This window comes from Vipera ursinii (assembly GCF_947247035.1).
Source record: "Vipera ursinii genome assembly, chromosome: 1".
NCBI classification, from domain to species: Eukaryota; Metazoa; Chordata; class Lepidosauria; order Squamata; family Viperidae; genus Vipera; species Vipera ursinii.
The window spans coordinates 15,929,495-15,949,831 of record NC_139512.1 but is presented as its reverse complement, the minus strand read 5'-3'; the positions used below and the strand labels follow the sequence as shown (position 1 = coordinate 15,949,831).

At 47.2% G+C, this 20,337-nt stretch overlaps 1 long non-coding RNA gene across 1 annotated transcript; it reads right to left on the bottom strand.

Annotated features, from left to right (window-relative positions):
- Positions 1–2,094: 2,094 nt before the first annotated feature.
- LOC310641950 lies at positions 2,095–20,337 on the bottom strand. Its single transcript, XR_014492814.1, has 3 exons — positions 20,239–20,337; positions 6,423–6,530; positions 2,095–2,438 (listed from the first exon to the last, which is right to left on the bottom strand). It is a non-coding gene; the product is annotated as an uncharacterized lncRNA (long non-coding RNA).

Below are 20,337 nucleotides of genomic sequence, written 5' to 3'. Positions count from 1 at the left end.
CATTTCCTGACAGTGAGGACAATCAACCAGTGGAACAGCTTGCCACCAGACGTTGTGGGTGCTCCATCACTGGAGGCTTTTAAGAAGAGACTGGCCAGCCATTTGTCTGAAATGCTATAGTATTTCCTGCCTGAGCAGGGGGTTGGACTGGATGACCTCCAAGGTCCCTTCCAACTCTGTTCTGTTATTCTGTTTAAAAGCAGCTCAAAAGTTGGTACTACCAGAGCACCTCCCCCCCACCCCGCAATTCCTCTCCTGTGACTTCTTCTCTCCCCCAACTTAATAATAATAATAATAATAATAATAATAATAATAATAATAATAATAATAATAATGTTGGAAGGGGGCTTGGAGGTCATCTAGTCCACCCCCTGCTCAGGCAGGAAACCTTATACCATTTCAGACAAATGGCTGGGCAGTCTCTTCTTAAAAACCTCCAGTGTTGGAGCATTCACCACTTCTGGAGGCAGGTTGTTCCACTGGTTCATTGTTCTCACTGTCAGGAAGTTTCTCCTTAGTTCCAGGTTGCTTCTCTCCTTGATTAGTTTTCCATCCGTTGTTTCTTGTCCTGCCCTCCGGTGCTCTGGAGAATAGCTTGACTCCCTCTTCTTCAGGGCAGCCCCTTGGATATTGGAAGGCTGCTATCATGTCCCCCCTGGTCCTTCTCTTCATTAAAGTAGACAGACCCAATTCCAGCAGCCGTTCCTTATATGTTTCCCACCCAGAGATCAGCCACTCCACAGTGGATTTTCTGCTTATTCAGCCCCGAGACCCACACGGCTCCTTTAAATGATGTCCTGCTGGGAGTTGGGGGCACTCCAGCTGTCTTCCCTACTCCCCACTCAGCTGGAAGGGAATCAGGGTATCCCCTTGGCCTTGGGAGCTGGACTCCTGCATCCCAAGTGCCCCCCCCCCTTCCTCATTGCTTCTCCATCCAGGCCCAGCTGAGTTGCCTTCCGCCCCCCACCCCTTCCCCACCCAGACTAAGCGGGCACAGCCGCTTCTCCATCCTCGGAGCACTAAGGCCTATTTTGGGAAGGCCCAACGGCACACGCCAAGCAGCAGGCGAGGGCGCCCGTGACATTTACAAGGTGATGGCATGATGGGTCTTGTCTGGAGAGAAGTGGAAACAGGCGGGCAGCGGCTGTGGCCGGAAAACAGCTACGTGGTTATCTCCCCGAGGCTGGCAAGAGGCGAGATGAGCTTTGGGCTACCGACAGCCCTCCCCTCGCTGCCACCCCGTGATAATCCTGCATGGTTTGTTTCACACCTCTCCTTTCCCCCCCCCCGCCCCCTCCCCCAGGAGAAAAGGGAAGCAAAAGCATTTTAATGGCTTTTTAATTTTTGTATTCTATTTTTATTGTGTATTGCCCTGTTCACCGCCCTGAGTCCTTCGGGAGAAGGGCGGTATACAAATTAAATTATTAAATTAAATTATTAAATTAAATCCCAGTTTGTGTGCCAGTTACTGGCTAGCTAGCCTGTCCGCATGGAAGAAGTTGGGAGGAGGATGGGAACTGTAGTCTATGCCCCTCGCCAGGGTTGGGGGCAGCTGCCGCTCTAGCCCCTTGGAGATGCCAAGTGGCTAACGGGATGGCAGCCCCTTCCTTGGCCTTCTTTAAGCTAGGAAGCTCGGTGGGTTTAGCACCGGTTAAGCTTCGGGCAGGAGACCACCAGGTAAAGCCAGGATTATCGGCTCGGGGAAGAAAGCCAGCACAAAGGCCGGCTGTTTTGCTGCCAAGGACATGACACAGAATCCTTGGAGGAGACAAGATTAATAGGAAGGGGCTTTTCTGCTGAGGGACCCCCCCCCCTTTCCAACACATTTGTCTGGCCGGAGACGGCTTTGATCTGTTCAGACTTTTAGAGGCCGAGGCAAACCTGTTATGCCAGTTCTTAGCAGCCGTCACTCCAATTCCGGAGCCAATTCAAACTGGCGGTGGTTGGCACAGCCTTGTCCTGCCAGTAGCCACCCGGCCCTCCCTCGGTGGGGAAATTGGCCCTCTGCAAGGGGAGGGCTCTCCCACCCCCACCCCCCACCGATGGAATCGATTGATCTTTTCAGCTCTCTCTGAATTGCCTTTTATATAACTCGGGTTGTTTTAAGTCTTTGCCACTGCCTAGTGGTTTATACCGTGTTTTTATTTTGCCCATGTTTTTATTCAGACTGTCTTTTTTATTTTTATTTTATTTTATTTAAAAAATAATAATTCCGAGGGCCTTTTATTGTACAGTGCTGTAAACGGCCCGGAGTGTTTCAGCTACTGGGCGGTTTTAAACATTTCCGTCCATAAAATTAAAGCGAGAGGCGAAGGTTGCCTTCTTGCGGTCCCTCTTGGTATGGACCCTGTGCTGGAGATCACTCGGTTACTTTTTGCTTCTGTTCCATCCAGTCTCCCCAAACGACCGGGATCCATTTGGTTGTCTGCGTGTTCGACCTGTGCCTACCGGAAAGGAAGGGTTTTGTGTGTTTGTGTCCGTTAGGGAGAGATTCCATAAGACAAAAATCCTTGCTTGGAAGTGATGGGATCAATTTCACAAAAGCAACCTTGCTGGGTTCCTATATTAAATCAAGCTTCCCTGCAAGCATCTGAAAAAAAAAACAACCCATCTATTTTGGTACAGCAGAGACATACCATTCACCAGACTTCAGATGCAACCAGGCAACAATCTTTGTTTTTTGTTTTCCCCTCAATCTTGGCAATTTAAAGAAAGTTTAATGAAGAGAAGGACGATGGGGGACATGATAGCAGTGTTCCAATATCTCAGGGGCTGCCCCAAAGAAGAGGGAGTCAAGCTGTTCTCCCAAAGCACCTGAAGGCAGGACAAGAAGCAACGGATGGAAACTAACCAAGGAGAGAAGCAACCTAGAACTAAGGAGAAACTTCCTGACAGTGAGAACAACTAACCAGTGGAACAACCTGCCTCCAGAAGTGGTGAATGCTCCAACACTGGAGGTTTTTAAGAAGAGACTGGACAGCCATTTGTCTGAAATGGTATAGGGTTTCCTGCCTGAGCAGGGGGTTGGACTAGATGACCTCCAAGGTCCCTTCCAACTATTCTTATTCTTCTTCTTCTTCTTCTTCATCTTCTTCTTCTTCTTCTTCTTCTTCTTCTTCTTCTTCTTCTTCTTCTTCTTCTTCTTCTTATTATTATTATTATTATTATTATTATTATTATTATTATTATTATTATTATTATTATTATTATGGTGGACTTCAACTCCCAGAATTCCCCAGCTGTGAGTTCAAATCCACCCCTCTTAAAGCCGCCAAGGTTAAAAAGCACAGATCCAATAGAAAAGCCACTCCTTTATTTAGCCAGGAGGACTAGGATCTTACTTATTACTTTTTGAAAGATCTTGATTGTGGAACCGAAAATGAGCCCTCTGAAGGGATCTGTGTTTGGTGCAGTGGCTCTGTAAACCGCTTAGAGAGAGGGCTGTAAAAGCAGCCTGAAGCGGTATATAAGTTTTTTAGTTTTAGTTTTTATTAAATTTTTATACCGCCCTTCTCCCTAGGGACTCAGGGCGGTGAACAGGGCAGATAATAAAAGTACAAAACTACAAAAGTTAAAATAGAATTAAATTAATGCCCAAGATAAAACAGTAAAATATACAAATATTTAAAAACCCAAATTAACTCCCCATCAGGCCAGGCCAGCTTGTTCAAACAGGTGGGTCTTTAACCCGCGCCGGAAGGAGCGGAGACCCGGTGCCATCCGGAGCTCCACCGGCAGTTCATTCCATAAGGCCGGGGCGCCCACAGAGAAGGCCCTCCCCCTGGGGGCCACCAGCCGGCCCCCAAGTCTAAGGGCTATTGCTATTCTCTCCTTCTCTCTCCTTCCCTCCCTCCCTCTCTCCTTCCTTCGCGCCCTTTTCTACCTTCCTTTTCTTTCCTTCCCTCTACTCTCTCCTTCCTTCCCTCCTTCTTCTCCATTTTCTTCTTTCTCCCCCGCCCCCTCCATCTCTTATTTCCCTTCTTCTTTTCTCTCCCTCTCCTTTCCTCCCTCCCTCCTTTATCTTTCTGCTTTTCTTTTTTTTTTCCTCTCCCCTTCCCTTCTTTCTCTTGTAAGAGCTCCGGGGGGCGCAGTGGTTAGAATGCAGCATGGCAGGCTAATTCTGCCCACTGTCAGGAGTTCGATCCTGACCAGCTCAAGGTCGACTCAGCCTTCCGTCTTTCCGAGGTCGGTAAAATGAGGACCCAGATTGCTGGGGGCAAATAGGCCGACTCTGTAAACCTCTTAGAGTGGGCTGTGAGAGCAGCGTGAAGGGGTATATAAGTCTAAGGGCTGTTGCTATTCTCTCCCTCTCCTTTCTTCCCTCCCTCTCTCCTTCACGCCCTTTTCCTTCTACCTTTCCTTCCCTCTATTCTCCCCTCCATCTCTTCTTTCCCTTCTCTTTTTCTCTCCCTCTTCTTCCTTCTTCCCTCCTTTTTCTTTCTCCTTTTCTTCCTTCCTTCCTCTTGTAAGAGCCGTGGTGGTGCAGCATTGAAGGCTGACTCTGCTCATGGCCAGGGGTTCGATCCCCTCACCAGCTCAAGGTCGACTCAGCCTTCCGTCCTTCCGAGGTCGGTAAAATAATAATAATAATAAAGTTGGAAGGGACCTTGGAGGTTATCTAGTCCAACCCCCTGCTCAGGCAGGAAACCCTATACCATTTCGGACAAATGTCTGCCCAGTCTCTTCTTATTGGTACTATTAAAAACTTCCAGTGGACCTAGAGCAGGGGTAGGCAACCTCGGCTCTTTTATGACTCATGGACTTCGACTCCCAGAATTCCTGAGCCAGTGTTGTGATTCAGGGTCAGCCTGTGGGTTCAGCAGTTGGGTCGGACGACTCAGAGGAGGAGGAGGGGGGTGTTGAAGAGCTTGCTGATGATGGCCTTGAGGCTCCGCAGAGCCCCCAGCCAGGCCCCTCCTACCTGGTGGAGACCCAGCTGTGTGAGCCTGACAGCGTGGATGAAGATGACCCACAGCTGGCCCTGTTCAAGGACGCCCGACGCAGGAGGCAGTCAATCAGGAGTAAACAGAGGAAGGCAATGGGGCACCTCGGAAGGAGGCAGAGAGAAGCCACTCCCTGAACTGTTTAAAAGGGGAATGTGTGGGAGGGCTGGTTTGCTGAAGGCAACCGCTTGAATAGCTCCTGTTTCATGGTTCGTGTTTTGGTTTGGCTCTGTTTTACGTTAATAAATTTGGCAGGCTTAGTTCCAGCCTCTTGCCGTTTGTAAAGGGGTTGTCCCTGCCTTTTCTGCAGGGCCGGTAGTAGGCTGGTACAGAACAGTCAGCATGCTGGCTCAGGAATTCTGGGAGTTGAAGTCCATGAGTCATAAAAGAGCCGAGGTTGCCTACCCCTGACCTAGAGGACCTAGATGGTTGGGGGCAAAGATGCCGACTCCGTAAACGGCTTAGAGGTGGCTGTAAAAGCCCTGTGAAGCTGCACATACGTCTAAGCGCTAGTGCTAGTGCTAAATGAGGAGGTATCTGGCATCTTTCCTGGCTCAGAAATTCTATAAAAAATGCAAAAGCTTTGGTGAGGGGTAACCCATTTCTCTCCTCCAATGACTGGGTCACAGGATCCCTGTCCGGCAAAGGAGATCCTGGATCCCTTACTAGGAGCAGCATCTTTTTTGCTTCTTGGCCCCTTAATTGTAGGACTCGTGCTTTGTCCAGCCCCTGGGCAGGGCCCACAAGGAGGGTCAATCCAAAAATGGGCAACATTTAGCAATGGGGGGTGGTGGGTGGTGGGGAAGAGGCGGCGGGTGGGGTACTCCCGAGTCACCGTTGGGTCAAGTGGTCACTTAGCACCAGAACCGGGCCCAACGTCTCCGTTGTTAAGTGAGCTTTGTCCGATTTTTAGGGCCTTCCTTGCCACAGTTGCCAAGGGAATCACTGCAGCTGATAAATTAACAACCCGGTTGTTAAGTGAATCTGGCTTGCCCCAGGGACTTGGCTTGTCGGACACGGCTGCAAAGACGGGGTCCCGTGACCTTGGGACACAGCAACGGTCCTAAACGGGAGCCCGTTGCCAAGCCTCCGGATTTTGATCGTGGGGATCGCTTTCCAAGGTCGTCACGGTGAAAAACAGCCGGGTCACTTTTTTTTTCCCCCAAGGCCGTTGTCCCTTTGAATGGTCACTAAGTGAGCTGTTTGTAAATCGAGGGGAAGGGAGAGAAGACCCTTTGCAGAGGCCTTTAAGCAGTTTTTAAAAGAAATGGGAATTATCGCAGGTCTGAGGCCCAGGAAGAAGGCCAGGCCCGGGGGGGGGGTGGAGGGGGGGGGAAGGATGCCAGGCCAGAGGGAAAAGGAAGAAGTGGCTTGGCTGGAGGGGGGGGGAGAAGGATGGGCACAGCCAGCCCCAAAACACAGCCCCCCCTCCCCACTTCCGAAGCGGGCACAGCAAGAACAACAAAACTTTTTTTTCACCTCTGTCCCGACTTGGCAGAATAGGCCGTTGCAGCCTCAATGGGTCCTTTGTTAGCCATGACAAATGGGAATCCATTGATTGCATAAAGAAGGACTCTGGATCCAGGCCTAAAAATATATTGCATGAGCAAAAGAGGGTGAGGCGGGGGGGAGGGTGGAGGAGGGGGAATGGACAAAAAATGTTCAAGGATAACATGACCTCTCAATCCCCCCCCTGCCAGGCACACACACACACACACACACACACACACACACACACACACACATTTCCCTTTGTTGCAAGAGAGGTTACCTGTCCCGGAGCCTCTGAGCACCTCCAGGACGGATAATGTCCCTCCCTTCCTTCCTTCCTTCCTTCCTTCCTTCCTTCCTTCCTTCCTTCCTTCCTTCCTTTCCAACTCTGCGTAACCTCCTTCCCACCCCTTTCAGACTAGCCTTTATGTGGGCCTTTCTTTCCTCGCAACGATTTCTTCTTTGCTTACCATCATCTTCACTAAAATGAATAATAATAATAATAATATAATTTTATTTGTATACCGCCCTTCTCCCAAAGGACTCAGGGCGGTGAACAGGGCAAACATATAAAAATACAAAGATACAAAAGTTAAAAAAGAATTAAACACAATGCCCAAGCTAAAACAATAAATAGATATATTAAAAACAACAATAAAATCCCAACCCATCCCCCATCAGGCCAGGCCGGCTTGTTCGAATAAGTGAGTCTTCAGATCGCGTTGGAAGGAGCGAAGGTCGGGTGCTATCCGGAGCTCAACTGGTAACCGATTCCATAGCTCCGGGGCGCCCACAGAGAAGGACCTCCCCCTGGGGGCCACCAGACGACATTCTCTGACCGGTGGCACCCTGAGGAGGCCCTCTCTGTGGGAACGCACAGGGCGGAGGGAAGTTGATGCTGGCAGCAGGTGATCCCTGAGCTACTCCGGACCCCTGCCATGTAGGGCCTTGAACACCATTACCAGTACCTTGAATCTCACCCGGAAGACAACTGGGAGCCAATGCAGCTCGCGGAGCAGAGGTGTAACATGGGAGTATCGGGAAACTCCCAACACAACTCTCACAGCTGCATTCTGTACCAGTTGGAGCCTCCGAGTGGTCTTCAAGGGCAGCCCCATGCAGTAGTCCAGGCGAGAGGTCACGAGCGCATGAGTGACCGTACATAGGGCATCCCGGTCTAGATAGGGCCGCAACTGGCGCACCAGGCGAACCTGGGCGAATATATAGCCTACTCGGATGTTTTGCTTATATACCATCAACAAACTGAAATCTGCCCTCCCATTTCTGCCCCAGTTGCTGCCCCCCCCCCCGACCTGTGGATCCTTCCCTCTGTATAGTCACTACCTCTAAAACCCATACGGCGTCGGGCCTGGAGATATCGGGGACTGACCGCTTCTGCCCTCCCAGTACATTCCAGAGGAACAGGGTGCTTGCTCTAAGTCCCCCTTATTACGCAAAGTATTAGTTACCGCTTTATAAAACTCTAGTAAGGCCACCCCTGGAATACTGCAACCCATTTTGGTCACCAGACTACAAAAAAGATGTTGAGATTTTGGAAAAAGTTCAGAGAAGAGCAACTAAGATGATCAAAGGAGACCGGAGACCAAAACGTACGAAGAACGGCTGCAGGATTTGGGTTTGGCCAGTCTGGAGAAAAGAAGAAATAGGGGAGACAGGATAGCAGCCTTCCGGTATTTGAGGGGCTGCCACGAAGAAGAGGGGGGCGGTGTCACGTTATTCAGCAAAGCACCAGAGGGAAGGACGAGAAACAACGGATGGAAAGTAATCGAGGAGAGAAGCAACCTGGAGAAACTTCAAGACAATTAACCAGTGGAACAGAAGTTGCCTCCAGAAGTCGTGGGCGCTCCATCCCTGGAGGTTTTTAAGAAGAGGCTGGACAGTCGCTTGTCTGAGATGGTATAGGTTCTCTTGCCTGAGCATGGGGCTGGACTAGAAGACCTCCAAGGTCCCTTCCGGCTCTATTCTATTCTGTTAAATGTTGCCATTTTGCAGAATCCAAGAAGGGCGCCTCCACCCTCCAGAAGAAAATCCCCCCAAGGGATCAGGAGATCACCCACCCACCCCTCCCCGAGGGCTCCAGAGAAAGCTTGAAAAATCTGGCTTTGGTTGAAGGCCCAGGGTTGACACCGGCCATCGTTTCACTGCCCGATACGTTCCTTTTGCTATTTATTAGACGTAATTCAATGCGGCCTTCCCTTCGATTGAGCGTTTTAGTTCTTTTTAATGTTTTAAGTTCTGTATGCTGCCCGCTGGAGCGCCAATATAAATAAACAAATAAATCTCCCCGCATTCCTTTAAGTCAAGCAAAGTATGCTTGTTTTTTCTTTCTTTTTAAACAAAAAGTTTCTAGGAATCCTCAAACAAAACATGTCCTAAGTTACTGGAAATAATTAAAGGGGAGTGGGGGGGGCTCTGATTCTGCAGCCCCCTGCCCCCCCCAGGGTCAGCAGTGTCGCAGCTGACAGGTGAAAGCAGGACATTTCTCTCGGGTGACATCAAGAGAGGGCAAAATCCTTCTCTAGGCTCCATCTCTGAGGAACGTTGAGGAGGACCAGAAAACTCTTTGCTCGTAGGAAATAGCGCTCGGCACTTTTCCTGAAGTGAAAAGATGGGGAGGGGAGGGCGACGTCTCCTTCCAGCGAAGACCTGTACATTTATTTTATTTTATTTTATTTTTTATTAATATTTCTATACCGCCCTTCTCCCGAAGGACTCAGGGCGGTGTACAGGGCAAGAATAAAACATGAAGTTACAAAAATTAAAAAGTTATTAAATACATGCCCATAAAAAACAATAAATACATTAATAAAACCCCCAATAAAATAATAATAAAAACCCAGCAATCCCACCCTCAGGCCAGGCCGGCTTGTTCGAACAGGTATGTTTTCAGATCGCGGCGAAAGGAGCGAAGATCGGGCGCCGTCCGGAGCTCAACCGGTAACTGGTTCCATAGCTCCGGGGCGCCCACAGAGAAAGATCTCCCCCTGGGGGCCACCAATCTACATTCTCTGACCGGTGGCACCCTGAGGAGGCCCTCTCTGTGGGAACGCACAGGGCGAAGGGAAGTTGACATTTATATACATTTATATACCGCCCTTTCCCGAAGGACTCAGGGCGGTTTACAGGGTAATTAAAAAAAACAAGATACAAAAGTTAAAAACAAATTTAAAAAAAATTATATTTGTCCCTGTATAAATAAACCCCAATTAAAATAAGATTAATCCTCAGCCTGGGCCAGAGAGCTCGAAGAGCCAGGTCTTCAGGTCCCGGCGGAATGAACGAAGGTCGGGGGCAGTCCTAAGCTCCACTGGCAGCTGGTTCCAAAGGGCAGGCGCCCCCACTGAGAAGGCCCTATCCCTGGGTGTCGTCCGCCGGCAATCTCTTACCGGTGGCACCCTGAGAAGACCCTCCCTGTGGGAGCGCACAGGACGATGGGAAGTTGATGCTGGCAGCAGGTGCTCCCTAAGATAATCCGGACCCAAGCCATTTAGGGCTTTATAGGTCATCACCAGCACCTTGAATCTCACCCGGAGGGCAACCGGAAGCCAATGCAGCTCGCGGAGTAGAGGTGTTACATGGGAGTATCGGGAGACCCCCATCACAACTCGCGCGGCCACATTCTGCACCAGCTGAAGCCTCCGAGTGGTCCTCAAGGGCAGCCCCATGTAGAGAGCGTTGCAGTAGTCTAAACGGGAGGTCACGAGCGCATGAGTGACTGTGCGTAGGGCATCTCGGTCCAGGTAGGGTCGCAACTGGCGCACCAGGCGAACCTGGGCAAAAGCCCCCCTGGTCACGGCTCCTACATCACACCCCTTGTACCTGTGCTTCACTGTATTTATCTATTCTCTCCAAGGCTTTCCTAAACTGGGGCACAGGTCGCTTCAACTGACTTCTCCCGCAAACGTGCCAAGCTGAAGAGGTTATCCAGGACTTGTTGGGGTGAGGGCACCAGCGCTGGCACGGCCGGCCGCCCACTGCTATTCAGCCTCCCGTTGCTTGACAAGATCCATGAAGGGGTCTTTGTGTCTGAGCTGCCTTCTGGGCATCTTAACCAAAAGACTGAAAGAAAGAATCCGCTGAAAATAGGCACCGCGGAAATAAAACCTCCTTCAAATCCAGCGCGGTATCCTTGCAAAAAAAAAAAAAAGAGCCGAGAAAGTGTTTTGCTTTTGTTTTATTCCAAATTTGATGTCCAAATTCCAGCTGAGGCTACAGGCCTGGGACTTCCAAACCCTGCTCGAGGTCAGCTGGCGACGGCCAATGTGCTCAGCTCTTCTTCACACGGGTCAGGCTAACAACGTGTAAACCACCGCACCGTTGTTGTTTTTTCCCCCAGTTCCGCCCAAGAATTACGTTCAAACTCCTTGCCGAAGGAGGTTCTCGGGACTCCGAAGAAGGTTTTTTTTTAAAACCAACCAGAAGTGTGCGCTAACTGAGACGTCGGACTGATTTTCTGAGAGCGGCATAACAGAATTGGAAGTCCCATAAGTGTTTTTCCAAAAGACAACTGGGCTTTGTTTTCCCTTGAAGACGTTTCGCTTCCCATCCAAGAATCTTCTTCAGTTCTTGAATGAGAAGCGAAGCGTCTTTTAAGGAAAAACAAAGGAAGCCCCAGCTGCCTCTTGAACAAGGCATATTCTCCAAAGCGCCTGAAGGCAGGAAAAAGAAGCAACGGATGGAAACTGACCAAGGAGAGAAGCAACCTGGAACTAAGGAGAAACTTCCTGACAGTGGGAACAACTAACCAGTGGAACAACCTACCTCCAGAAGCGGTGAATGCTCCAACACTGGAAGTCTTTAAGAAGAGACTGGACAGCCATTTGTCTGAAATGGGATAGGGTTTCCTGCCCGAGCAGGGGTTGGACTAGATGACCTCCAAGGTCCCTTCCAACCTATTATTATTATTATATAACTTTTATTCATAAAACATGAAACTCGGTCAACTGAACACTCAAATTGACTGGCACTAATGGTTGGCAAGGGTTGCTGCCAGCATCCTAGGTATCAACCAGGTATCTCCTTAAAATGTAAGATGTTCCGAGTAGCGCAGTTTTTTGTAGCTTTGCTGGAGTTATTGCAGGAAGCTGCAAATTCTTTATGTCTTTTGCAAGATTTTTGGACATCGTTCCCAGTGCCCCGATGTCAATGGGTATCACTGTTACGCGTTTCATCCATAATCGCGCAGTTTTGATGACCAGGTTGCGGTATTTCGTAATTTTCCACAGTTCTTTTTCTTCGACTCTGGCATCTCCTGGTACAGCGATATCAATCAGGTCTACGCTTCGGTTCTCTTCACCTGCGATATCTGGCGTGTTGTGTTCCAAATGGCGATCGGTCTGTATTCGGAAGTCCCACAAGATCTTCACCCTCTCATTCTCCACAACTTTTTCCACCCTATGTTCCCACGACTTTTAGGACACAGGCAAGTCGTATTTTTTACACAATGCCCAGTGGATTAGTTTAGCAACTCGGTCATGCCTAGCTTTGTAATCAGTTTGTGCAATTTTACTGCACTCACATATTAATGTGAAACAGTTTCAACTTTGTTGTTGCAAAGTCGGCAATTTGGATTGTCAGTAGATTTTTGTATCTTCGCTTTCATGGCATTAGTTTGTAGTGCTTGTTCCTGAGCAGCCAGCATTAAGCCTTCTGTTTCTTTCATTATTATATAAAACTTTTATTCATAAAACATGAAACTCAGTCAACTGAACACTCAAATTGACTGGCACTAATAGTTGACACGGGTTGCTGCCAGCATATTATTATTATTATTGGACCGCTGTGACCTGAATGACTGAGAATCTCCATAGAATTGGAAGGGGCCTCAGAGGTCTTCTAGTCCAACCCACTGCTCACACAGGGGACCCTATATTATTTCAAACAAATGGTTGTCCAAGCACCGCAAATGAAGTCATTTTCACAGGAACCACACTGGGGAAGGATCCTTTGCTCTGCTCTGCTTATCCTTCAAAGCAGAGTGATTGTGGCATTTGAAACCTAAACAGCAAATCAACTCCAGAGGACGCAGGGAGGGAGACCCACCGTTTTAAATGCTTGCAGGTGTTCGGTAAGGCGAACGGCTATTGCGTGCAGCCGACAAAGAGTGCCATACACCGTGTCACAAAAGGAAGGCTAAAACAGGGCTGCGGGTATGGGAGGGGCGCAGGGGAGTCAAGGGGGGCCGGTCAGGGTAAACACACCTGGACTCAATACAAATTTAGGTCTGAACCAGGAGCAGGTTGGGGGAAGCTTGGAAAAAGTTTGCCTTTCATTCCTTCCCCAGCTCTCGACAACATTTTGTGGGAAAAATGAGTCCTGTTGCCACCTGGGAAATTCTTAGGTTAATTTCGCCTTGTTCTGAAGGTGCATTCATGGCAACTTTATTCCCATGTCAAATTAGTCATCCACGATGATGACAGCAGTCAATGTGCAATTGTGCAAAACGAGAGAGTTACGCAACAAAGCTGAAGGCTGTCTTGGCACCAACTGGATTAAAGGAAATATTTGGGGGATTAAACACCAGTACAAAGCCTCCCGGTTCCCAGCAGGATGCTGCCCCTCACCAGCTCCCGGAGGTCTGAAGAATGGAGCATCCAAACACACGGGCGGGTTTTTTTCCCAATTGGCGCACCTCAAGTTTTGGAAACAGTAAAATCCTATGCTGCCCCCCCAAAAAAATATCAGGGGGAGGTAGGAAGCCTTTTCTGACCCACAAATCCTATTAAAAGGCATAAGCTGCCACTCACAAAAGTGTCTAAATTTTAATGACAATTATTAAGTTGGAAAAGTTGCTCCCAGACTGCTGGTGCCTTGGACAGTCGCCTGGTGGGTGGCATGTAAATATAATAAGTATAAATATAAATAATGCCTCTCTCTGGATTCTTAGCAAGTGGGATCCGGGGCTAGGCTGGCTGGGCACGTGGAAGTTTATTTATTTATTTTATTAGATTTATATACCGCCCTTTCCCGAAGGACTTTTTAAAATCAAACCAATACAAAATTTTGTTGTTAGTTGCGAAGTCGTGTCCGACCCATCGCGACCCTATGGACAATGTTCCTCCAGGCCTTCCTGTCCTCTACCATCTTCTGGAGTCCATCTAAGCTCACGCCTATTGCTTCAGTGACTCCATCCAGCCACCTCATTCTCTGTCGTCCCCTTCTTCTCTTGCCCTCAATCTTTCCCAGCATTAGGCTCTTCTCCAGTGAGTCCTTCCTTCTCATTAGGTGGCCAAAGTATTTGAGTTTTAGCTTCAGGATCTGGCCTTCTAAAGAGCAGTCAGGGTTGATCTCCTCTAGGACTGATCGGTTTGATCGCCTTGCAGTCCAAGGGACTCGCAGGAGTCTTCTCCAGCACCAGAGTTCAAAGGCTTCAATTCTTTGGCGCTCAGCCTTTCTTATGGTCCAGCTTTCACTGCCATACATTGCAACTGGGAAGACCATAGCCTTGACTATACGCACTTTTGTTGACAGGGTGATGTCTCTGCTTTTTAGTGTGCTGTCTAGATTTGCCATGGCTATCCTCCCAAGGAGCAAGCGTCTTTTAATTTCTTGGCTACAGTCCCCATCTGCAGTGATCTTGGAGCCCAGGAAAACAAAATCTGTCACTACCTCCATTTCCTCCCCATCTATTTGCCAGGAATTGAGAGGGCCAGATGCCATGATCTTGGTTTTCTTAATGTTAAGTTTCAACCCAACTTTTGCACTCTCCTTCTTCACCCGCAACACGAGGCTCTTTAGTTCTTCTTCACTTTCTGCCATTAGAGTGGTATCATCTGCATATCTTAGGTTGTTGATGTTTCTTCCGGCAATCTTAATTCCAACTTTTGATTCATCTAGCCCTGCATTTCTCATGATGTGCTCTGCATATAAGTTAAATAGGCAAGGCGACAGTATACAGCCTTGCCGGACTCCTTTCCCAATTTTGAACCAGTCAGTGGTTCCGTGTCCAGTTCTCACTGTTGCTTCTTGGCCCGCATATAGGTTTCTCAAGAGACAAATAAGATGGTCTGGTATGCCCATCTCTTTAAGGACTTGCCAGAGTTTGTTATGATCCACACAATCAAAGGCTTTAGCATAGTCAATGAAGCAGAAGTAGATGTTTTTCTGGAACTCTCTAGCTTTCTCCATGATCCAGCGTATGTTAGCAATTTGATCTCTAGTTCCTCTGCCTCTTCGAAATCCTGCCTGTACTTCTGGTAGTTCTCGATCCACATACTGCTGGAGTCTAGCTTGTAGAATTTTAAGCATAACTTTACTAGCATGAGAAATGAGTGCAATGGTGCGATAGTTTGAACATTCTTTGGCACTGCCTTTCTTTGGAATTGGAATGTAAACTGATCTTTTCCAATCCTGTGGCCACTGTTGAGTTTTCCAAATTTGCTGGCAAATTGAGTGTAGCACTTTTACTGCATCATCTTTTAAGATTTTGAATAGCTCAGCTGGAATACTGTCACCTCCACTAGCTTTGTTGTTGCTCAGCTTTTCTAAGGCCCACTTCACTTCACATTCTAGGATGTCTGGCTCGAGGTCAGTGACCACCTCATTATGATTATCAGGGACGTTAAGCTCATTCTTGTATAGTTCTTCTGTGTAATTTTGCCACCTCTTCTTAATCTCTTCTGCCTCTGTTAGGTCCCTGCCATTTTGGTCCTTTATCATGCCCATTTTTGCATGAAACGTTCCTTTCATCTCTCCAATTTTCTTGAAAAGATCTCTGGTCCTCCCTATTCTATTGTTTTCTTCTATTTCTTTGCATTGTTCATTTAAGAAGGCATTCTTATCTCTTCTAGCTATTCTTTGGAATTCTGCATTTAATTGGGCGTATCTTTCTTTTTCTCCCTTGCCTTTCGCTTCCCTCCTTTCCTCAGCTATTTGCAAAGCTTTCTCAGACAGCCATTTTGCTTTCTTGCATTTCTTTTTCTTTGGGATGGTTTTGGTTGCTACCTGTTGTACAATGTTGCGAACCTCTGTCCATAGTTCTTCAGGCACTCTGTCTATCAGATCTAATTCCTTAAATCTATTTGTCACCTCTACTGTATATTCAACAGGGATATGATTTAATTCATACCTGACTGGCCTAGCGCTTTTCCCTACTTTCTTTAATTTAAGCCTAAACTTTGCAACAAGAAGCTCATGGTCTGATCCACAGTCAGCTCCTGGTCTTGTTTTTACTGACTGTATAGAGCTTCTCCATCTTTGGCTGCAGAGCATATAGTCAATCTGATTTCTGTGTTGACCGTCTGGTGATGTCCATGTGTAGAGCCGTCTCTTGGGTTGTTGGAAAAGAGTGTTTGCTATCACCATAGTATTCTCTTGACAAAATTCTATCAGCCTGTGCCCTGCTTCATTTTGTACTCCAAGGCCAAACTTGCCTGTTATTCCCGTTATCTTTTGGCTTCCTACTTTAGCATTCCAATCCCCCATGATGATAAGGACATCATTTTTGGGTGTTAGTTCTATAAGGTGCTGTAGGGCTTCATAGAACCGGTCAATTCCATCCTCTTCAGCACCGGTGGTTGGGGCATAGACTTGGACTACTGTGATATTGAATGGTTTGCCTTGGATTCGAACTGAGATCATTCTGTCATTTTGAGGATTGTATCCCAGTATTGCTTTTCCTACTTTTTTATTGACTATGAAGGCTACTCCATTTCTTCTGAAGGATTCTTGCCCGCAGTAGTATACCTGATGGTCATCTGAATTAAATTCACCCATTCCTGTCCATTTTAGTTCGCTGATACCTAAGATGTCAATGTTTAGTCTTGTCATCTCTTGTTTGACCACGTCCAGCTTTCCTTGATTCATGGATCTTACATTCCAGGTTCCTATGGAGAAAAAATCTTTACAGCATCGGACTTTCCTTTCACCACCAGACATATCCACAGCTGAGCGTCCTTTCGGCTTTGGCCCAGTCGCTTCATTCTTTCTGGCGCTACTAGTACTAGCCCTCTGCTCTTCCCCAGTAGCATATTGGACGCCTTCCGACCTGAGGGGCTCATCTTCCAGCGTCATATCGTTTTGCCTTTTGGTACTGTCCATAGGGTTTTCATGGCAAAGATACTGGAGTGGTTTGCCATTTCCTTCTCCAGTGGATCACGTTTTGTCAGAACTCTCTGCTATGACCTTTCCGTCTTGGGTGGCCCTGCACGGCATAGCTCATAGCTTCATTGAATTACGCAAGCCCCTTCGCCACGACAAGGCAGTAATCCATGAAGGGGAATACAAAATAACAAAAGTTAAAAAACAATTAAAAATTAAAATTAAAAAAAGATTAAATTGTTGTAGTTCCAAAAGTTGTAGTTCCAATGCCGCTGGAGGAGGGGCCGTTGGGTGGAGGGCTCTGAAGATTAAAACCAGAACTTTAAATGATGCTATAAAAATAATGGATTACTGCCTTGTCGTGGCGAAGGGGCTTGCGTAATTCAATGAAGCCATGAGCTATGCCGTGCAGGGCCACCCAAGACGGACAGGTCATAGCAGAGAGTTCTGACAAAACGTGATCCACTGGAGAAGGAAATGGCAAACCACTCCAGTATCTTTGCCATGAAAACCCTATGGACAGTACCAAAAGGCAAAACGATATGACGCTGGAAGATGAGCCCCTCAGGTCGGAAGGCGTCCAATATGCTACTGGGGAAGAGCAGAGGGCTAGTACTAGTAGCGCCAGAAAGAATGAAGCGACTGGGCCAAAGCCGAAAGGACGCTCAGCTGTGGATGTGTCTGGTGGTGAAAGGAAAGTCCAATGCTGTAAAGATTTTTTCTCCATAGGAACCTGGAATGTAAGATCCATGAATCAAGGAAAACTGGACGTGGTCAAACAAGAGATGACAAGACTGAACATTGACATCTTAGGTATCAGTGAACTAAAATGGACAGGAATGGGTGAATTTAATTCAGATGACCATCAGGTATACTATTGTGGGCAAGAATCCTTCAGAAGAAATGGAGTAGCCTTCATAGTCAATAAAAGAGTAGGAAAAGCAATACTGGGATACAATCCTCAAAATGACAGAATGATCTCAGTTCGAATCCAAGGCAAACCATTCAATATCACAGTAGTCCAGGTCTATGCCCCAACCACCAGTGCTGAAGAGGATGAAATTGACCAGTTCTATGAAGCCCTACAGCACCTTATAGAACTAACACCAAAAAATGATGTTCTTATCATCATGGGGGATTGGAATGCTAAAGTAGGAAGCCAAAAGATAACTGGAATAACAGGCAAGTTTGGCCTTGGAGTGCAAAATGAAGCAGGGCACAGGCTGATAGAATTCTGTCAAGAGAATACGATGGTCATAGCAAACACTCTTTTTCAACAACCCAAGAGACGGCTCTACACATGGACATCACCAGATGGTCAACACAGAAATCAGATTGACTATATGCTCTGCAGCCAAAGATGGAGAAGCTCTATACAGTCAGTAAAAACAAGACCAGGAGCTGACTGTGGCTCAGACCATGAGCTTCTCCTTGCAAAGTTTAGGCTTAAACTGAAGAAAGTAGGGAAAAGCACTAGGCCACTCAGGTATGAATTAAATCATATCCCTGTTGAATATACAGTAGAGGTGACAAATAGATTTAAGGAATTAGATCTGATAGACAGAGTGCCTGAAGAACTATGGACAGAGGTTCGCGACATTGTACAAGAGGTAGCAACCAAAACCATCCCAAAGAAAAAGAAATGCAAGAAAGCAAAATGGCTGTCTGAGGAAGCTTTGCAAATAGCTGAGGAAAGGAGGGAAGCGAAAGGCAAGGGAGAAAAAGAAAGATACGCCCAATTGAATGCAGAATTCCAGAGAATAGCTAGAAGAGATAAGAATGCCTTCTTAAATGAACAGTGCAAAGAAATAGAAGAAAACAATAGAATAGGGAGGACCAGAGATCTTTTCAAGAAAATTGGAGAAATGAAGGGAACGTTTAATGCAAAAATGGGCATGATAAAGGACCAAAATGGCAGGGACCTAACAGAGGCAGAAGAGATTAAGAAGAGGTGGCAAAATTACACAGAAGAACTATACAAGAATGAGCTTAACGTCCCTGATAATCACAATGAGGTGGTCACTGACCTCGTGCCAGACATCCTAGAATGTGAAGTGAAGTGGGCCTTAGAAAAGCTGAGCAACAACAAAGCTAGTGGAAGTGACAGTATTCCAGCTGAGCTATTCAAAATCTTAAAAGACGATGCAGTAAAAGTGCTACACTCAATTTGCCAGCAAATTTGGAAAACTCAACAATGGCCACAGGATTGGAAAAGATCAGTTTACATTCCAATTCCAAAGAAAGGCAGTGCCAAAGAATGTTCAAACTATCGCACCATTGCACTCATTTCTCATGCTAGTAAAGTCATGCTTAAAATCCTACAAGCTAGACTTCAGCAGTATGTGGATCGAGAACTACCAGAAGTACAGGCAGGATTTCGAAGAGGCAGAGGAACTAGAGATCAAATTGCCAACATACGCTGGATCATGGAGAAAGCTAGAGAGTTCCAGAAAAACATCTACTTCTGCTTCATTGACTATGCTAAAGCCTTTGATTGTGTGGATCATAACAAACTGTGGCAAGTTCTTAAAGAGATGGGAGTACCAGACCATCTTATTTGTCTCTTGAGAAACCTATATGCGGGTCAAGAAGCAACAGTGAGAACTGGACACGGAACCACTGATTGGTTCAAAATTGGGAAAGGAGTCCGGCAAGGATGTATACTGTCGCCCTGCCTATTTAACTTATATGCAGAGCACATCATGAGAAAGGCAGGGCTAGATGAATCAAAAGTTGGAATTAAGATTGCCGGAAGAAATATCAACAACCTGAGATACGCAGATGATACCACTCTAATGGCAGAAAGTGAAGAAGAACTAAAGAGCCTCTTGTTGCGGGTGAAGAAGGAGAGTGCAAAACTTGGGTTGAAACTTAACATTAAGAAAACCAAGATCATGGCATCTGGCCCTCTCAATTCCTGGCAAATAGACGGGGAAGAAATGGAAGTAGTGACAGATTTTATTTTTCTGGGCTCCAAGATCACTGCAGATGGGGACTGTAGCCAAGAAATCAAAAGACGCTTGCTCCTGGGGAGGAAAGCCATGGCAAATCTAGACAGCACACTAAAAAGCAGAGACATCACCCTGTCAACAAAAGTGCGTATAGTCAAGGCTATGGTTTTCCCAGTTGCAATGTATGGCAGTGAAAGTTGGACCATAAGAAAGGCTGAGCGCCAAAGAATTGAGGCCTTTGAACTGTGGTGCTGGAGAAGACTCCTGCGAATCCCTTGGACTGCAAGGCGATCAAACCGGTCAGTCCTAGAGGAGATCAATCCTGACTGCTCTTTAGAAGGCCAGATCCTGAAGCTAAAACTCAAGTACTTTGGCCACCTAATGAGAAGGAAGGACTCCCTGGAGAAGAGCCTAATGCTGGGGAAGATCGAGGGCAATAGAAGAAGGGGACGCAATAGAAGAAGGGGACGACAGAGAATGAGGTGGCTGGATGGAGTCACTGAAGCAGTAGGCGTGAGCTTAAATGGACTCCAGAAGATGGTAGAGGACAGGAAGGCCTGGAGGAATGTTGTCCATAGGGTCGCGATGGGTCGGACACGACTTCGCAGCTAACAACAACATAAAAATAATTTGAAGATGGTGAAAATCCTGTTTCTCACTCTGACCTTCTTCAGCCCACACAAATTTAGTGAAACACCCCCCCCACACACACACACACACAAACCCGGACATGCAAGATAACATTGAGAGTTTGGGCCTGCTAGAAACCAGGAGACAGTGAGTTCTAATCCTACCTTAGGCAAGAAAGCCAGCTGGGTGACTTCGGGCCAATCAGCAGGAGACGGCGAGTTCCAGTCCCACCTTAAGCATGAAAGACGACTGGCTGACTCAAC